General features: G+C 41.4%; 1 long non-coding RNA gene across 1 annotated transcript in view; it reads left to right on the top strand.

Annotated features, from left to right (window-relative positions):
* Positions 1–19108, top strand: part of LOC134505800 (uncharacterized) — a 219818-nt gene extending 200710 nt beyond the window's left edge. The window contains exon 2 of the long non-coding RNA XR_010068749.1: positions 19042–19108. This is a non-coding gene — a long non-coding RNA (uncharacterized LOC134505800). The remainder of the gene's footprint in view (positions 1–19041) is intronic.
* The last annotated feature ends 378 nt before the right edge of the window (positions 19109–19486 follow it).

Raw genomic sequence — 19486 nt, forward strand, 5'->3', positions numbered from 1 at the left:
TCTTTTGTACCTCCCTAATGGGCAAACCACCATGTAAAATATTTGACTGTATATCCTACTATTTATATATACATATATTCACACACACACACGAACACAGAACACACAGATTTAGATGTCTATATCTCCTGCAGCACACTCCTAAAGCATGTGGAAATGGCATGGTTCAGTTTACACAACTCCCTCTTCAAGGCCAAACTGGAATTAGACAGTTTGTGTCTGGTGTGTGGGTCAAACCTTACAATGATCAGAGCTGTTCTGAATGAACCAGACCACCATGGTAAGTAGAATAGGGTTTCTTTGTTTGGTCAGCATACGTTGTGAACCCAACCGTTGTTTTGTTAAGCCAGGTTTAACAGACAGCTCTCTAACTGTCTTGTGAACTCAGCCTACGAGAACCCAAAAAGGTTGAGTTCATTTGGATGTTCCCCATTTCAGAACATCAGTTTGTTTCCCCGATATGGGAAGGAAGAGATATGGAGGGATGAAAGCTGTGGCGTCCTTGGTGCTCTCTGAGCCTGGTTGTTTTCTTGCAGACGTTTCGTTGCCAGACTAGGCAACATCTTCAGTGCGAAGAGGGAGTGGGCCTTGCTCTCAGTTTATATACCATGGTTTGTCCAGCTTGTGTTGGTTGTGTTGTGCTCTCCTTGGGAGTTCCTTGACTGGGCTGTTGTTTGCTGCTTGGGTGATTGCCTGCGTTAATAGTTCCTTGATTAGGGTATTTGTTTGCATATCTGGGTGTTGATATCAACACCTAGATATGCAAAGACTAACACTAGGATAACACCAGATGAACCATCAAACAGCACAATATACTGTATATAAGTATATAAACTGAGAGCAAGGCCCACTCCCTCTTCGCACTGAAGATGTTGCCTAGGCTGGCAATGAAACATCTGCAAGAAAACAACAGGGCTCAGAGAGCACCAAGGATGCCACTGTTCAACCCTGAGCTACAAATATTCGCTTCGAAGGATGAAAGCATGGGAGAAGAAGGATACCATTTATTGAGGCCTGGAGGTGTAAGGTTTTTTTCTTATTATTAGATGGAAAGTAATGTTAGTGGCTTGGAGATATTAATGGGAACTTCTTCCATTTATCTATCACCCTTTGGGCACTTATCCAATCATCACAAACCATGTTAAAGCTGAACAAGGAATATTCTGAATGGAAGTTGTTGCCTTTCACCTTCTCAAAGAACACATTAGAGACTGGATTTACACATGACCTTTAGCACTATTATAAGTTGCTTGGCTAGGCTTTGTCCAGTGTGTGAACTGTTACAACTTTTAAATCATTCTTTATAGCAGAGGTGGGAAACCCATGGCCCATGAGCCACATCTACCCTTCAAGCACCATTTCCTAGCCTCTGGCATACTCAGAGGTGTCTATGGGGAAAGACAAAAAGGGCCAAATTATGAAAGCAGTGTTGGATCATGGTGACATAAGGTCCATCCCGATGATGATCTTCCTCTTCCTCTTCCTCTTCTTCCTCCTCCTCCTCTTCTTCCTAGCATTTTCCTGTTATTGTTATTGCAGGGTCTGCTTTTTGGATCCTGAAACACCACTTTGCCCGATCGTCTGCATCCTCAGGGCGCAGACCCTCAGGTCCACCCCACTGATGACCATGCAAAAGGAGCAGAGCTCCTGGTTGGGAGATATTAGCACTGATCTGGTCATTGGTTTGGGTATCTGCAATGTGGAGGCCTACATTTTTAGTAACTGTTTATTTGGCTATTCTGTTAGAGTCACATTCAGGAGATGGGCAGCTATATTCGTTTGGTAAATAAATAAATGCATAAATAAAGTGAAGTATTCTCATGCAGTCACTGCTCAGATGGAAAGGAGGTCATCCCAATAGGGCTTCAATGAGTTCAAAGGTCCTCTTGTATCTTCTACCTCTGGTCTCTGCATTCTAAGTCAGACTTTGTTCATCTGGACTTACTATTCCTTGGAACTAGGATTTCATTGAAGGCTGTGATGTAGGCCTAACAGTTCCAGCTTTCCTTCACTGTTGGCCCACTACCCCACAAACCAGAGGTTCATGGACTCAGATGGGCTCAGCCTCCCTTATCACTGAGAATGATTGAAGTTGGCCCACTCTCTAAACTGTCATAATGGAATATGATAATTCAGGATACAAGGTTGATAGCATACTGTTGACACCTAGTGGTAGATGGGAAATACTGAAGGCATCGTAGCACAGAATTTGAAACAGAACCTCCTTCCCCTGAGAGAAATAAGAGTGTTGTCACCAAAATGTTTTGTAGCCTCTTGGTAATATATCAAAGCTGACCCAGCTTGTTGTAGATATTATTTCAACCTAGGTGTGCAGAGGCATCCTTTGACAGCATACCTACAGGGGTTCAGGGAAGGCTGCTGTATCCTGAGACCCAGCATTTGTTAGGCGATTTGGTCCAGAGAGTAAGGATTCTCAACATGTGTCTCCCTTAGATATGTTAATTACAAGTTGGGAACCCATTGATTAATCAATACGCTGGTTTGAGCAATAGATGTCATTGCTGGAATGTTTCATGGTCCTACTACCTTTGTTCTTCATCCTAGCAAGATGCCTGGCCAGTATGCATACTGTAACGTTCACAGCATCCTCTTTCATCTCCTGCCTCACTCGTGCCATTCCTTACATTGACATTTATCACCCACAGCATCAAAGGAGAAGTCAAGATTCTGCCCACATTGCAAGTAAAAGGATGGTGCCCTGGGCTATGTTAAGAGTGTGTTTGTGTAACACATTTAACCAGGTCAAATAAAGCTCCAGCAGGTGTATTCACAGCAAATGCTAAGCGAACTTAGAGTTAACTTTGGCTTTTCTGAGTAAGTATGGTTTAGCATGTTCTCTGAGTTCAGGTTAGCTGATAATTTAAGTATGGCATGAGCCCTGAAAATAGGTCAATGTGACCTACAAAGTTTGCTCTTGCCTCTTACCCTCGATGTCTCCATCCATCTTCAAGGGGAATGGTTGCAGTTCAGGGTGGCTCAGCAATAGGGCACGCACTCTGCTTTCATATCCTGAACTCAGCCTTCGGAGAATCCAGCATGAAAACAATCTGGGTCCCAAAGCTGAGAAAGACTTCTAGCTGAGTCCCCAAAGATCTAGAATTAGGGATGACCTTGCTAAGTGCAGAACATCTGTTTTGCATGCTGAAGATTCAGTCTCTGGCAAGGTCAGGTGTCCCCAGACAAGTCTAGAAGGGTTCCATATTCAGGGTCAAGAAAACTAGGTCAAATGGACCAATGCTCTGTGAATGGAACAACTTCCTGTGCTTCTGGTGCAGAGCTAATATAGAAGCAAGATAGAAGACATGCCATCTCTCCACCTGCAGAGCTTAAGGCCAACATCAGAGACTGGCATCCTTGGGTATTTCTCCAGCCATGCATCCCCAATTGAAGGGGATACTACCAACCTTTGTTTCTACTACTTTTCCTCTGTACTGTAAATTCATGTCCTCTGGTCCCACAGGAGTGAGCAATGAAGACAGCAAGGAAGTAAAAAAGGGAGTTGCACATTTCTTGTCCTTCCTTTCAAGGATTTGGGGGCTTGGAAAGCAAGAAGAGGTAAATAGGCAAAGACAGCAGGCCTGAGGGGCAGGAAATACAGGGGACTTTTTGTCAAAAGCCAGAGGTTTTTTGGAGGCTATGTCTGCATGCAGCCAAATTAATTTTTAAGGGTTATTCCTTCCTTCCTTCCCTCCTCTTCTGGAGTGAGTTGGCATGGGAAGCAGACCTCTTCTATGGACGCATTACTGGAGGATCCCTGCTTTTCCTTTAAGAGGTCTGCTTTCATTTCAAAGACTAAATAGCATCCCCCTCTCTTTCTTTTTAAAACCAGGAAACTGAAAATCTCAGTTTGAAGGATTGTACCCAGCTTCACCATTGTCTGGACCTGTGAAAATAATGAGAAGTTGTCTCTGTGGAACAATATTTCAAGTCTTGCAAATGGCTTGGGCTCTTAAAGAACTACAAGAGGGAACAAGGAGTTCATAAATTACTGAAAGGGACCTAGAGATCCTGCCAATGATGGATGCTTAAAAGGTACGTCCTTAACAGCTGAGGTCCTTCAGCTTTGTTTCTTCTGGGCAGAACTGGGCAGCTTTGAAGATGTGACTCTCCCTAGCAATTTCTTAACAATCTATTGAGCAAATATCAGAGCATTTCAGGTAGGATGTTGAGTAAGGTGTTGACTGTAATTGCCAAAACAGCACTTCAAGGCAGCCATAAGGGCAAACATCTGGTAGACAGTTTCTGTGAAACCTGGTTTACAAGATTCTCTAGCTTAGCAGCCATCTCCTTGCTGGTGTGTAATCATCCCAGCTTCAGTTAAATCCCTAGGGAAGATCTCAGAAAGGAACCTCCAATGGAGGAGCTATTGAAATGGAGGATTTTGTAGCTGCAGCATTTGATGGAGGCAAGGTGCTTTTTTGTTGAAAAGGGAGGGGTGCACATGTGCTAAATCAGTTAATCAATCAATCAAGATTTCATGCAAATAATCTCTTTGGCTCCAGGCATGCATGGAGACAAAAATAAGTGTAATTGGATTTAAGAACCCCTAAGAATGCAGTGTGATAAAGTGAAATGCAAGTGCTTGAATTATGACTAAGCTGGCTGGTATTTTTATAAAACTATAATCCTATGTATTTACCAAGGGAAAAGTGACACTAAACTCTGAGTTTTTTCTAAGAAATTATGCATCAGATTGCGAACGCAAGGCCCACCTTCTGCCACATCTTAGAAGCAATGGTCCAGCTACAGATACAATTAAAAACCTTCATATTATTTGAAAAAGAGAGACTATTTTTAATACTGATTTTTCAGAGGGGCGAGCTACTAATTACACTTGCTTTCTGCTCATTCCTTAAGGGGAATAGCCTTTTAATTGTTTATTTAGATTTAGGCACTGCCCAGCCACAAAAGTTGGTGGGAGTTTATTTGCATTTGGAAATCTCCCACTTTTAGGTTTATACATAAAAAGAAGAATAGAAGCAGGGAGGATTCTCAAAAAAGAGACTCAGAGAAAGCCTGCTATGGATGAGAAAAAGAACTCTCCAACTTAATGCTTAGAATAATTCAAGAGGCTGTCTTGGAAGAGACAAAGTTTTATCAGGTTCCCCCTGGGCTCTGATATTCATATGGAATACTCAACCTTTGCTTATCACAGTCCCTAAAATGAAGGAAACAGGCACACAACCTAAGGAGACAATGTCAGCAACTCAGAGATGTTTTGAGAACACGTGTATTTCAGATGTGTAAATCGATTTGTTTGATCACATGCCTTGTGTCCTGGATGTTAAAACAATCAAATGTCAGCATATTCCCTATGAAATTGGGGCTGGAATGTAACAGTGTTTTTGTTTAAATGGTTCCTATTTGAAGAAGAAGTAAAAGAGCATGTGGAGGGGAACAAGAAAGCAAAACAGGCAAGGCCTTTAATCACTCCCTAGATGAACAGGGGGAAAAACTTATCCATTCTTTATTTCTCCCAATGGCTCCACAAATTCCTTTGGGAGGACAGGTTTCCAATATTTTTTTTTTCAAGAGGGAGGGGTAGTTAAATACAATAAAACAGCTCCATGGAGACTACCAATATTATTCCTTGGCATTAGAGCTTGGCTAATAGCATTGCTAAATGGTAGCCAAAGAAAATTTAACTGCATTGATTTGGACTGGCATAGCCAGTAAGAAGATTGCAGGTTCATTTTGGAAATGAAAGGCTGTTGTTTTTGTTGGTGAGGATCATGATAATAGCTTAACCAGAGATATATGGTCTATGCAATTGTATCCAACTCTTCCTGTATCAAGTAGTTTTAATCTAGCAAACTTCCAGCCACCTTATCTATTCCATCTTTTTCCACTGCACCTTGAATGAATCTTTTTTAATTGGTTTTTTTTTAATCGAATGGTTCACCTAAGGTTCACTATAAACGTACCCTCAGGCTGGGCATGCAGCAATTAAAAAATGCACCCTGTTATATCCTCTGTAAGTTCCAAAATTCCAAAATGGTACATTTGTTCCTAGCATGCTCCTCCTATGCCTACTCAAAAGTGAACCCACTTATCACAGTGAAGCTGGCTCCTTCCCTGCTCAAGCCAAGCAAAGTTGGACTGGTTTACTGCCCAACTGCCTTGTGTAGTATAGAATTTTTAGTGTTGTTCCTCCCCAGGGGTGGCAAATAGACTTAGCTGGCTTTGAAAACAATCCTGTAACTTAAATGATAAAACCGTCTGTTCAGAGCTTGAGAAACCTTTCTTCCTAGCTATTTTACAAACCATTGCTATCACTGAATTGTTGAGGACCTCAACCTCCAATGTGAGTTTTGAAATTATATTTGGGGGCTGAGAAAAGTGTCATCTCTGCTCCATAATGACCAAGAAGTGTGTAGGTTACAGTTAGTCCAAGGTGGCAGCGAGCTCTCCGTAGCTTCACTGCAAATGAGTTTTTGAGGAAGACATAATTGCCATGTAATCTAGCTATAGCGTATAAAAAAGTTGAGTGTTCACCTTGCAGATAATGCTTGCCTGCTGCTTATCCTAGTGTGGCCCTTGGAAGCTGCAGATTTCATTTAGATAATTTCAGTCCTGATGTCCTTGGCATGTGTCCTTTCAGGCAGAAGAGATTAGGTAGTTGGCAATAAAAGCCTTCTCTCTCTCTTGGGTTCTCCTTACCGATGTTACAGATGCTACAAATAAAGATGAGAGCCAAGTTCTTGAGGACCAAACTCTTAAACTGAACAAGGGCTCTCAGAGCCATTAAGGCACCATCTCTTTTTTCAAAGTGTCATGGTTGCCTTGAAAGCTCCTTGGCCTTCATTCACTCAGCTTTCAAAGGGTTTGCAAAATTATTAAAATCAAAGAGAGAATTCTGAGTGGTTGAGCTATGAAGCATAGGTTCAGTTCTTGGGGAAAAAATAACGGTGTATTTCACATCAAAAAGCTGGCTGGGGGGGAAGGGTCTACAACTTCTTGTGCCCCCTTCTGGAGCCATTCCTAAAAGCCCTATCATCTTATCTTTTGTTATCTGAACCTTTATCTGGTTATGGAAATATGAAAACATCAGCTCCACCTTCATTCAACGTTATGTATCCGACTGGCTTAAAAACCCACCAACAGTTTTTCATCTCAGCTACCCATTTTGGCCCCAGATCCACTGTCTTGCCATGCTGGGCCCCAACAAGAATCCTCAAGAAGTGATTCAGCAGAACACGTCCATGTCACAGGAGAAACCAATGGGCAAAACTGCATCAACTCAAACAAATGGATCAAACCAATATATCAAATCAGGGAGAAAAGAGATAAAGATGTTCTCATTCACAAAGCCATATTGATTTTTCAGGGGGCAATTCCAGCAGCCCAAGGATGTCTGGTAACAAGGAATTTGTAAAATGGGTGTTGTTATATTGATAGAAAGTCAAAGGTTGCAAGATAAATCTCTCCATTGTATCGTTAAGGCTCTCTTCAGGAAAAGAAGTAATTTTAAGACAGCCTACCAGAAAGGTAGTAATTTTAAGATGCCCTACAGGAAAACAGAAGCAATTTATTTAACCACTTGTTACCTGCATCCTTCTGTGCAGGAGAAATGGACCCTGTTCCTTGCTCGTTTTGCGGAATATTTTGGATCCCAATCCTCCAAAATTCCATTTGCACTGCCAAACATCTACAAGAAATTCCCTCACTGCAGTAGATGTAACTTGCTGAAGATGCTCTCTCTTCATTTTCTTGCTTCTTCCCTGCAGCATGGTGATTCTCCCCACCCCTCCACCCCATATTTACTTAGAAGGGTTTGAAGAATCAATGTACTTTCCGATTCCTCTCCTCCCATGGTGATTGCCGAGGCAAAAAAACAGGTATGACATTAAGAAGAGAATATTACACAGGAGGAAACACACAGCCCCCTGGCAAGTAACATCTGATTACTGAGTTACCTCAGGTTGGAGTGCCTGAACCAACACTCTTCAGGTATACACAGAACCACTATGAGCTGCAGTAATAACTATAATTTCAGCATTGATTTACAATACACAGTGAGTTCAATGTAGCTTCCCTTCCCTTCCACTCCTGATTAGATGTTTATGACAGAAGCAAATGCTCGGAGTGCCAGCTGTGTCCTGCGCAGAAATATTGATCTCCATGTGCCACCAAATTACTTTGAAGAGGTTACGGTCTCCTTCCACCCTGCCCAGGCCTTTCTTCATTTCTTCCCACTGTTGCCTCTGTTTTCTTGCACTTCATGACCCAAGTGAGACCACATGTTCATGGATTGAAAAGTGTACTCTGAGCTTTGGAAGCTACCTTAAAATATATAGCCAGACCTTTGGTCCCCTGAATTCACAACAGTCTACCCTGATTGACAATAGCTCTCTAGGGGTTTTAAAGTCATGCTGCTACGCTTTGCTTGGAAATGCTAGGACTTCTGGGACCCTACTTCTATGCAACTGAATCAGATGAGATTCAAGAGCAGACCAGAATGGTCCATTTACAGTAACCCAGTCTGTGGAGCAGTAGCTCTCCAGAATTTCCAAACAAAAGTCATCCTCAACTCAACTTGGAGATGCTGGAAACAGACTTGGGTCTTGCGTGTGCATGGACAGAAGCCCAGTCCCACCTTTAAGTCATGGCTCTCTTCTTTCACTCAGGGTGAAATAAATCCCCCAGGAGGGGAATGTTGCTCCCAATCATGATTTATACTGAAGGACTAACTTCTCCTATTTGATCTTCATTATTCCTGGGTTCTCCAACAGAAGTTTGTATTCATTTTCTGCCACCTTGAGAGGCACACTAGGCAATGGACAGAGAAAGGATCTTTTCTATTGTGGCACCCCAAATTAGAAAATCCCTTCCTTAGAGGTGCTTGGTTGGCCTCTGCTTTTTAATGTTCTGAGAGAGTTCTAACTATGTTTTTGTTCTAGCTTGCTGTTAACATGGTTGGCTTTTTTTGCTGGTCTCCTTGGTGCTGGTTGGGTTGGAAGGATTTCCTTCTGCCTGACAATTTTGTTGTGCTTGAATCATCTATTTCTGTGTAAGGGCATGTGAGTTGTTTCCTACTGACTTATTGTGAGCCACTTGGGGGGGGGAGGGGGCTTAGTAGGCAAAAATGAAGTAAATGGCCTAAGAACAAATCAGAAAGCATCTGGTGGCACATTTTAAGACTAGCCAGTTCTATTGTGAGGCATCAGCATGCATGGAGTAGCCTTCTACCTTACCTTTTCCCTCCTGCTTCATCCCAGGAGGATGAACCTTCAAACCCTGCATCAGTCAAGCCACCCCATGCATCTGCTGAAAGGACTCGCAGCTCATGAAAGCTGATGTCTTGCAATAAAAGTGCAACTGAACTGCAACTAAAAACTCTCCCCATGACCTGGGTTCAATCCCAGAGGAAGCTGGATTCTTGGGTAGCCGGCTCAGGTTGACTCAACCTTCCGAGGTTTGTAAAATGAGCACCCGGCTTGCTGGGGAAGGTGACGACTGGGGAAGGCAATGGCAAACCACCCCGCTCTACAGTCTGCCAAGACAACTTGGCAAAAGCGGCGTCCCCCCAGAGGGTCAGAGAGGACTCAGTGCTTGCACAGGGGACCTTCCACTTCACTTTTTTCACTTCCATCTGTAAATTTTGCAAAGCTGTTTTCTGGGGGGGATGGCACATCATCCCCACTCTGGAGTCACCCCATGACCCAGCCCATAAAGGAAGAGAAAAACTGCAAAACTCTGAATACCACTGAAGGGAGAGGCGAAAAACCAGTTCTGCTGCAAAGCTTAGCTACGACTGTGGGCAACTGGACAGACCTAACTCCTCCCATCCCGATATCCTGAACTGGCCTCTTCTGCAAAGGAATGACAAATGAATCTGGCATCCCTGTGAGACAAGTAAGTGGCCTTCAGCCTTCTATTGGCATTGTCAACTGGATGATTTATGGACCATGGCGTAGTACAAAGTGTGTCCCCAACCTTCCCGCCTCACTTCTGCTTCCTCTAATTTATCTTGGACACATTTTAATGATTACTTTACAGCCCTAAAACAGTTTGGGTTTGGTGAAATGAGAACCCAGACCTCCACCCAGCTTTCAGCTAAGACAAATCCTCCCCCCCATCAGCTTTGTACAAACATGTCCCACTTCCACGGACAAGCAAGCACCATGAGCTCAGTGTGGTTCAGGGAGCAAGTGATATGTATGCAGCAAAGCAGCACGGCCATCTGTAGAAAGGAGAAAAAAAACAGCTACCACTGCTATTACTTCTGCTGTGCCAGAAATGTTTTCTGCATCTTCCCACACTGTTCCCCTGCAGTTTGGTGGCGAAGGTGGAGATGGCTGTGTCAAAGAGAAGGAACGCTGATGAAATGTTAAGGGATAGGTTATATGTACGGATCCTCCCCATGTCTTACACAATCATTTTCCAGCATTTAGCCTAGTAAAAAATCATGAATTTTCTACCTTCCCCATCTCTAGCTTTTTTTTTTTTTTTTTTGGAACTCTGACATTAATAATGCAGGGGGAAACTGCTGAATGCTAGGCAGAGCGGTCCCTGCCCATGGTTGCACACAGAGAGCCATGTTTCCACAGTTGGCATCATCATCTAGCAGGTGAGAATGCCTGTATCGTTTTTAATTTAAGCAGTGAGGAGTGCATTCCCTTTTGCAGATAGAAATTTGGAGATGCAGCAAAAGAGAGGCTGTTTTTACTCGGGTGATTTATTTGGATGGACCTGAATAGCATTTTTCAAAGCCAGGCGTAACGTCTTACCGTCTGCACTGCTGCAAGGCAGATACTCCAAAACCCCATTATCAGAGCTTACCTGTCCATGTGGCGGCAAGGCGATCGAAACCGTTTTGCACGTATTACTGCATAGTCAATTCTACAGCGATATCAGGTCTGCTTGTATCCTGCCCCTAATATGTAAATGTCCAGGAAGACCAGACAATTTCTATGTGAACCATCTTCTAGGAGATTTGAAACCGTTCATTACCTGCACAGTAGCCAAATTCTGTGTTGCCACAATGAAAACAGGACATAACTGGTTACAGAAATAATCCCTTCTGTTTTATTTATCACTTTAGATTTAATGCATATTAGCTACCTTGTTTTTAGATGATATATATTTTGCTTCATAGTCTGTAATATTTTAGATTTACACTTCCAGAGGTAATTAATGCACCATTATAGCAGTGTATGTCACACTTTAATGTGTTGTTGTATCTTTGTTATGCTAGTAATTTATCTCACCTAGTTGCTTTTGCTTTGGTGTGGTATTTTTTTAAATTTTTTGCTGGTCATTGACCAAATAAACTTCATTCCACAGAAGGTCATGGAGAATGGCAGGGCTAAGATCCTGTGGGACTTCCAGATCCAGACAGACTGGCAGGTACTGGCCAATCAACCGGACATCGTGATAGTGGACAAGGACCAGAAGACAGCGGTGGTGATAGATGTGGTGGTGCCAAGTGACAGCAACTTCAGGAAGAAGGAATGGAGGAACAGCTTTACAGCACATTCAATTGCTTCTCTGCTCAGTCCAGTGGATGTTTGCTTCCTTCCAGCTCAGATGGCCTGTCCAAGGAGCTATTCCATATCTATCCAAACTTTTCCTGATAAATCCACATTGACAATTGCAGGCTTTTAAGTCGGAGCGCCTTTCCCAGCTCTGCAGCCAATAGACAGGGTTGAATCCTGTTTCGGAAGAGGAGGAGGTAGGTCTGTCAATACCAATTATGGAAAATATTCCCAAGAGAGAAGAGTAGCCTTTGGTCCTTTCTATGGTCTTAGCAGAGCTCCTGTGGCAACATAAGACTGGGCCAAAAGGACTCAGCAGGATTTTGCGTAAGTTCTTATGATCTTCAGCACTCAAAAGTAACTAGTAAAGATCATGATGCCTGGAATTGAGAAAGCTGTAATCCCAAAAGATCTACAGGGAGCTAGACTAAGTTAGGAAAGACTGAGTTCAAAGTTCTTCCTTTCAAAGCAGACACAAAGTGGGGTCAGCAAATGGTTGTTATGATGTCATTCATCTGACAGTTCATCCTTGTAGGAGATAATCATCTTCTCTCTCTGGGTTTCTATCCTTCTGGCTTTCAGCCAGCATGTCTGCTCTAGCCCACCCGTCTTCTAGTCTAAACACATTTGGCTGCTTCCAAAGGCCTTCCTGTTCTCAGCTGGAGTAACTAAATTTGGAATTTTGAACTGAGAATCTCATCTCAGGTGCCTTCTGTTCCCAGCTGGCTCTAAAATTTCCCCACTCTTATTGGCTGGTTTGGTGCAGGGGAATTGTGTCCTATGATGACTTTTTCCCCAAAGGGAATTTGTTAATCGCAGCTCTATTTTCTGAAAGTGCAAAGCTCTTACTGTAGTTCACCTCTCCATGATTGATCAAGGGTTGTAGTTCCCTCAAAGTTCTGGGCTGCTTCTTAACAGAAAATGCTGGCAGTTTTCTGACCTTCACCTTTCCAGTGTTAATGCAATAGAAGCTCAATGCATTACTCTTTGCCCAACTTGTTTTCTTTCAGCAAGCTTTGCCTGTCTCTTTCTTATTTCCTTCCTTCCTTTATTGAGATCAAGCACGTTTCAATGCAACAGAGTTCACAAAAGAGGGGAAAAAACATCAAGCACGCTCTAAATACAAGCATCACAGCATCATTAGCTGGGAAGACACATTTGTTCCAGTGAAATTGCTCATGGGTGCCATTTCTTCAAATGGGAGACCTGCCTTGGCTAATATTGAATTGCCAGGTATGTTGAATACTATGATATAAATATAACTGAAACTTGGATGCTCATACCAGAATAGAAAAAACCTGCTCACACAACAGAAGATTTAAGAAACCCAGCAACTGACTGGAGGACTATTTTGAAGTTTGCTATCTATCAGGAAATCAAGAGCCATAGAGAGGTTGCAAATTCTAATTCCTAGGGTAATATCACATGAGCACCCAAAGAACCTTGCTTCATCCAATCTCTTTCCAAAACAACATGTTGACCCAATAACTGGTTTCCATAATCAGAAGACCCAAAATATCCACTGGCATTATGGTTGCTTGCTTTAAGAGCTGTAAGAATGGATCAATGGAGGTTGGCAAGTATAAGAAACAGACTCTCCTTAGTTGAAAAATGTAAAATTAAATAAATTGCTGGGGCGTGTCTATTGTGTTTTTATGGTTTTTAATTCTGTAAGCCACCCAGAGTCACTGTGTGTGAGTTGGGTGGCCTTATAAATCTGTTTAATAAATAATAAAGAAATAGGCTCCCAGTTTAGGAATGTGATTTTTTTCTTTTTCTTTTTTGCCCATGCCTATTCTCCTGCCCTGTTTGTAGATTTCCACAAATTGTGGACTCTGTCTACTGCAAGTCTAAGTTTATTAGATGAGATGGGGATAATTTAGTCCAATACCACAAGATGCTTCTTAGATTGCAATATTAAACCAATTAATTGGCTTTAAGCAATCAAACAAGAGCTTAGGATCATTCTGCCCAGCCTGACATCACCGTTGAACATAGTGGGGTTTCTCCTCTGAGTAGATGTATAGAAGGTTGCACGGTAAACCTCCAGGGAATTGATTTGTTCAGCTTTTGTTGCATATGATGTATGAAGTTGTATGATAATAGAGATGTGTTGCCAAGAATTGAGTTCTTTGTGACTTCACACCTTTTGTCAGCTTTTACTGGATTATTCACAAAACTTCCATGGTTCTGCCTAGTGATATCCGTCCTCCTGCCACTGAGAAATAGAAAGCCTTTGGACCACATGATTAGATGGTCTTTGGGAACGTAGCAGCGAAACTAAGCAAAACAGGATATTACTGCCTTTCAAAGTTGACTCTGCATGAAGGATGAGTCTAACTCATACTGATATATGGAGGCGATTATGACATTGCAGCAGCAATATTGCATTGGAGGTGAGGGGTGGAGGAAGCAAGATACTATTTAGAAGTCCCTGGCCATGCCATATCTTTTATTTCCACCATGCCTATAGGAAGGACTGCACTTATGATGCAGCAATTCTACTGGGGAGTGCAGATGATCCAATTGATCCAATAGATTTATTTATTTTTCAAATTTCTATTACCACCCATCTCCCCCAAAAGGGGGACTCCTGGCGGTTTACAGTAAAATCAACAATTAAAACTCTAAAAATATAAATTATAGTATAAACAAACCAATAATTAAGAATAAAATAGATACAAAATCCAAGGGGTGAAGATCTTATTTGTTGGGGAAGGGTCTATGGTGCCAGCCACCCCCAAGAAGAACTGTTGCCCCTCCCACCCCAGGCAAGGTGGCAGAACCAGGTTTTCAAGTTCAAGTTCTTCTGGAAGGCCGGAAGCGAGGGGGTCTGCCTCACCTAATTTGGCAAACATTTTGCCAGACCTATCTTTTTTGTCTGTGTCCTCTTTCCTTTGCTGTTGTTCAGTCCCTAGCAGGCTCATTGAAAGACCAAATGCCTCTCTTGTCTTGAAAAAAGTACGTACATTCTGCATTATGGTGACAACTCACAATCTTCACATATATTAAAAAGAGTCCAGTGGCTTCTTAAAAACAAGCAGCTTATGGCAAAATGATGGTGCTTCAGAATGCTTGCTTGCTTTTGCTCCAAGAGAGCATCTACCACCAGAAGGTAATAGTGGATACACAAAGCTCTTAAAACACTTTTAAGTTGCCTCTGTAGTTGCAAGAGAAATAGAATTGCCACTGGCATTTCCAGAGGCTCTACTGTTCTGGTGTCAGGAGTAATCACATTTTGCAAAATATGTAAATAGAGAATGAATCCATACCTGGGACTTCCAGTAAGATATTACAATATTCTGGGTGAAGAAATATGAGTTGAAAGGAAATGCTTCAACAGCTGTTGCTCTTCCAAGAAAAACACCACCAGCAGCTGGTGCTCTGATCCTCTGATCTGCTTTGGGTCAGAAAACGAATTGATACTGCTCCAAATCCCTTGATTAATAATATTTTCACAGAATTTCTTTATCTCAACTATTCAGTGAATGGTTCCCTCTTGTTGCAGTGGAAGAATAATGCTTTTTTCTTAATGTAGCTGCACTTTTTTTTTTTTTTTTGGTCTTTTCAGTTTTGCCTTGCTGAGCACACTGAAAAAGGTCCCTCTAGATTTCACTTCCCCATTCCAACTGAAGGAGACTTTCAAGGTGATATATCAGAAATGATGTAAGTCAACTAACAACCAGTAGGCAGTAGGAATTAAGAATATGATCTCTTCAGCACCCTGGAGAGCTCCTGGCAATCATAAAGGCAATGTTCCAATGGAACAGCCTAAAGAATTCCTAAACCATAAATATGACCTATCTAGATATGGTTGTAAAGCAGGTCACTGTTAGTCTTTCAAAATTCCCCACCAATGTTGTCAGCAGAGAAATCAGGTGAACAATTTTTTTCTTGAAAGGCTCCCGTAATTTCTCCAGGGCAGGGTTCCCACTAGGCATTAGCATTAGCAGCAATACCGAGAAAAGTTATGAAGTTGCCCCCTTCAAATACAAGGAGAGAAAGCCAGGGAATCTGTAGACCCCTTGAGGAATAGGTAGACTGTGGATGACAGGATGATCATACACCCTTCTTCACCACCACAATGGAACTAAACAAAGCAGCATCGCATTTCCCCCCTGAAATTTTATCCAAAATTCTCTTCCCCTTAACCTCTGAATTCTCTTGAATTAGAAGTTGTAGGGAAAAAAATTGCATCCCTGCAAAGAAGTCTAAAAAAAAGATTAAAAGGGCTGAAATTTGCATTCTGTCACAACCTAAAAGAGAATTTTTATAAAATGAGGTACTGTTGGTAGATGACTCCAGAAGAATTGTCTAGAATGTAGAAAGATACCTCAAATTTATATTGGAAATGTGGAGAACATAAAGAGTCATTTTATCATGCCTGGTGGATTTGTAAAAAAGCCAGAAGTTTCTGGGTTCAAATACATATACGGATACGAAGAATTTTAAAGATCAGCATTCCCCTGAACTTCTCTTGCTGGGATTAGTGGACAGCCAACTAGAAAAGAGCCATGGGAGATTATTTTTATATACAATTACTGCTGCGAGACTATTATACATGCAAAAATGGAAAGGCTCTGAAATACCCACAATGGAGGAATGGTTGGTGAAGATGACAGAACTAACAGAGATGGCAAAATTAACTTGTTTGATTAGAGAAAGATCAACAACTACATTTATCAGTGACCCAAAACCCCTTATGGAATTTTTGCTGAAAAAAGAGAAGAATGAACTTGTGATTTATGGTTTTGAAGATGAGAAAGGGTAGCTTATGGAAAGAAGGAAATTAAGATACAACTTTAGAGACGGGGCAAAAGATGGGAAGCCACTCCTTTATCATTTTTCTTTTTCTTTTTTCCTTTTTTCACTATTTACTATTTTTCTTTATTATCTTTATTTCCTTTTATGGTTTTTACTTCGTTAAACATTTCTTCAATAAAAATGATTAAAATTAAAATAAAATAAATCTTTTGTTAGAGCTGAACTTCTGTTAGAATAACTGTTGTGTTCTTGCCTCTGATGCGCTCTCGTTCATTCCACTATTTTGAATCTTGATTTGATTCCTTGACCCTGACTTCCTAGCCCTACTTCTCATTCTTGGCTTCTTCGTAAGTGATATGGGACCCCAGGCATTGTGGTTTGTAAACCATGGTTTCTAGCTTAGTGCAACATATGAAATCAGGTATCGTGGCATATTTGGTAAGACATGGTTAAAACCCAGCTGAAGTTTGAAAAGCTGAACTTCCATATTTTCTCAGAATAATTAGCATCTGTGAATCTCTGTGACCATTTCTGGGACTATCCAAAATGACCAGTGAATTGTAACAATCTTTTCAATAGCCTGTTAATGGGATGACAGCTGAACACATTCCTATAAAATCTTCAAGGTGCATCTCACCTTCTGCTATTGCCCTTGCACAAGGATTTCTTAGTTTCATTCAAAGAACAGGATCACATCATTCATCAGATCCCAATTCTTTTGATCATATGGCTGGGGTCCTACAGAAAAATAAGCAAGTAAAAGCATAGTGGAATGAGTTGATAGAAAATAAAGCATTCCAATGATTCAGTACAATTTTAGGGGGGGGGGGGATATTGAAGGCTGCAAACTACAGACCTCATTTGCTGTTTCACCCCTGCCAGCCTAAAAATATTCAGATAGAAAGGAAAGCCTGTAGCAAGTTTTCAATTGCTTGATTCTGAGATAGGTGTAAGTCAGTCTGTCTACATACCTATTGGTCTCTCTGTCTCTCTTTAAAAGAAATAAACTCTGTGGGAACCTTGGGGTACAAAATATACAAGCCAAAAGGTCCTTTCCCATTTAGTTTCTTATTGTAGCACAAACTTTGCACGCCAATAAAAATGAACTGTGTGTTTCCTGAGGCAATCCAAGAGAGCAAGCCTTTAAATAAATATTATAGCATAAGAAGGAATTGGTGTCATGGCTGCTATTTTCTAGACTCTTAGATTTATTGCCTTGGAAAAATGAAATCTTATTTTATACTCCCTTTATCTATCGGCAATTGGAACATATGGCTACAGACATAAATTGGTTCTTTGGCTTAAATGCTTTCTTGAAGCCTCAGAGTGAGCAATATGGATGGATTTATTTATTTGTTTGTTTGTTTGTTTGTTTATTGTGCTTGTACAGTCTTTCCTCCCTGCTTCTTTTCGACCCTGATCTGTTATTTTCTGGATGTCAGGATTGGACGGATGGGAAATTTGGAAGAGGGAAGAGTAATGATCACAACAGAACCTTTAAAATTGCAATAAAAAGGTGAAGATAGCATAGTTCACAAGGGTAAACATTGTTAAGCCATACCTTGACTATTTTAATTCAGTCCATTGGAAGTCTATTAAAATAGCATTTACTGCTCACAATGGGACAGAGATGGCATCAGTTTGAAGAGATTGTGCTCAAAATAAGAAAGGAACCAGTTTCTTGGCCCACTCTGTCCAGTGGATGGATGGGTGTGGGTGGGTGTTTTATTTATATATATATATACACACACACACACACACACACACACACACACACACAAGCACACACACACACTGTGTGTGTGTGTGTGTATCAAAAATAAAAAATAGTGATTAACTACAGCTGTGGAAAGCCTTAACAATTTGAAATGGCTGAATTTTTGAAGCAAGGACTGCATCATTTTGACATATTGAATCAGGTTTTTTGGATCGATCTGGCAATTCAATGGATGGTTGCATATCTTGCTTAACCCTACTTCTCCAGCCAGGTTGAAGGTTTGAAGCAGTATGGCTTGATTTGATCATTCGGACTGCTGAGTTGACTCAACTGGTTGAATGGAATGTAGGATCTGAATCAGTTCTTGGTTGATTTGTCCATCCCTATGAGAAACTTCCCTGGTGGGATTGTGGAACAATCTGTGAAAGTCTGAACACCTTCTTCAGAGGCCAGGTGACGTGTTGGCTGCATTTATACAGTTGATACATTGCACAAAGTATTTTGTGAAAGGAGCCTTGTACAGAGAGGAAATGCATGCTGTTTGCCTTCTTGCAAGAGGCCAGCCACATACTTTTAGCTGGTGGAATTAGCCAGAATTATTCATCACCTTGGTGGCTTCTGGAAAGGAGCGATCGTTCACACAAACCACACCCCCCCATTGATTCATAAGCACATCTGCAATTTTAAAGTTAAAATGGAAGCAGAAATAAACGTCCAGCACTTGAAAAAGATCTTTTGATGTTTCTCCTACTGGGGTTCTTGCACTTCCTTTTAAAGAAAGAAACCACTGCTAACACTTCCAGTTTTTACAGTAGGCTATTACTTTGTGGAGTCGTAGGAATTTTTACAAGCCTATCAAGTCAGACATTGACTTTTTTTACAGAACATAAAAAGGAAAGATGTGTAATGGTATGTAAGAAAGACCTTGAGAAACAGGGTGAAGGAACACTGCCTAAGGAATGGGCAGATAAGAGGAAGCATGACCCACAGCTGCATAATGGATGGAGAAAGAGGCTCAGAAGGGACCTTCCCTAGTTTCTTGGGGTGTAAGGGAGATGGCAGGAGAATTGTCCTTTCAGACTTGCAAGATTCTGTTAAGGTAGCCTTACAATAAAGTAAAATTAGCTCATCTGGTTGTGTTTCCTGTCTGATCTACCTGGGAAGGCTGACAAGATGTTACAGTCCATGAAAAAAACAACCAGTAACTTAAATCCACTGTTTTGTGGAATGCTTCTCTCAAGACCAGCCAACTCTTACCTTCAGAGAGACAGCAAAGGGAAATCCCACAGCTGAAACCAGTCTGGACTTCCATCCTTCCAACCAATTAGAGCAGAGTTTGCAAAAAGCCAATCAGGAATTATCTGATCAGTAGCCCCCATTATTCACACTAATGGTAGCTTATTCAGGTAATGATTTTCCTACCTACCTAGCAACAAACACATTAACCCATCTAAATGGAAATTCCAGCAAAGTCATTTGTGTTTCCTTGGTGACAGACACAGCTACT

Source organism: Candoia aspera, chromosome 15 (genome assembly GCF_035149785.1).
Source record: "Candoia aspera isolate rCanAsp1 chromosome 15, rCanAsp1.hap2, whole genome shotgun sequence".
NCBI lineage: Eukaryota > Metazoa > Chordata > Lepidosauria > Squamata > Boidae > Candoia > Candoia aspera.